The following is a 1,538-nucleotide window of genomic DNA, read 5'->3' as shown; positions in this document are numbered from 1 at the left end:
GAATGGTACCGTGAGCACCTGTATCCAAAAGAGCTATAAAAGTTTGAGTCCCTCTTTTTCCCAAAGTCCCCCAGCATATTTTAATAAGTGCATATGGCCTTAGTCTCCCTTCAGGAAAGACTGACATTGTTCTGCTCTGAATCACCTATCTCCTCAAAGTGACTGATGTCAAGGTAGAGAGGGAGGGAGGTGTCAGCAAATGTTGAGTGAGAGCTAGGAACTTGGCACCCATAAGCAAGGTGCCTTTACTTTCACTTTTGAGCAGCAAGGCACCGGCTAGAGGCTCAGCCCACAAACATGCAATGTTTTTAGCCCACCCCATGTCTTATACTAAGTAGTAACATAATTATTACTGACACCATTTATTTAAGCCTCGAAATCCTTTGGACTCAGCAGTCACAGCCATGTTGCTTTCCATTTGTGGCCACAAAGTTTGTACCTTTTGGCTCTATTAGACTAGAGACATTATTAATCTGGAGCATCTACTGCTTCATTATGAAAATAAGATCTTTTTATTCACCCAGTTTCAACATAAGAGCTCATAGGGCTGAATGCAAGAGTTTATCTAGAATTCTTAGAGTCAGTTTATCACACTTCAGTGGGTCATCTTCTTCAGCATTATAAACCCAATCCAGGGCACTCAATGCTTCAGCTATGGGGTCCCACAGGAGTTCAGCTATCTCAGGGAAAATTCCCTGAGAGGACCAAAGCTCCATTATAGTAGTCAGAAACCACTGTAAAAAACTCTTTGGCCTTTTACCATCATCTCCAAATGGATCTAAAGTAGCCAGGTTGCAGGAGAAGCTGAGCTGGGAGATGGCTCAACTGTCCCCATTCTTCCTTCAAAGGAAAGTGCACCCCTCTTCTACATCCCCCAAGAAAACCAGTCAAAGTTCTTGTTTTAAAAAGTATTTTAACATTTACTTGTACAGATTTGCAGAGTATAGGGTGTTGTTTCAATAAATGCATGTACTGCACAATGAATCACTTAAGGAAGATAGCATAATTTCATACCCGTCAGTCAGCGATTTTTCCTCCTCTCTCCCTGCCATTCCCCACTGGCTTCTGGTAACCACTATTCTACTCTTCTATGAGAGCCACCACTTATTTTCAGGATTCCACATGAGTGATATCATGTGGTATTTGTCACTCTTTACTTCTATGAGAGCCACCACTTATTTTCAGGATTCCACATGAGTGATATCATGTGGTATTTGACTTCTTGTGCCTTACTTACTTCACTTAATATGGATTTCCAGTTCCATACACGTTGCTGCAAATGATCCCATATCATTTTTTTAATAGCTGAGTAGTATTCCATTGTGTACATACATGAGATTTTTTCACCCATTCATCCATTGATTGACATTTTGGTTGATTCCATCTCTTGGAAAAATTCCAAAAATTTAACAAGTTTCTGCTCATAGCATTGGAGAATTTTCCTCATTTCAAGATCAGGATAAGTACACATATCTATTATCTATAACTGTTGTCTAAAAGAGGGTGGAAATTCTGCCCACCAGGATGAATCCCCTGTA

The sequence above is a fragment of the Galeopterus variegatus genome, unplaced genomic scaffold (assembly GCF_000696425.1).
Source record: "Galeopterus variegatus unplaced genomic scaffold, G_variegatus-3.0.2 Scaffold1153, whole genome shotgun sequence".
Classification (NCBI taxonomy): domain Eukaryota; kingdom Metazoa; phylum Chordata; class Mammalia; order Dermoptera; family Cynocephalidae; genus Galeopterus; species Galeopterus variegatus.
This window is presented reverse-complemented; position numbering follows the sequence as displayed.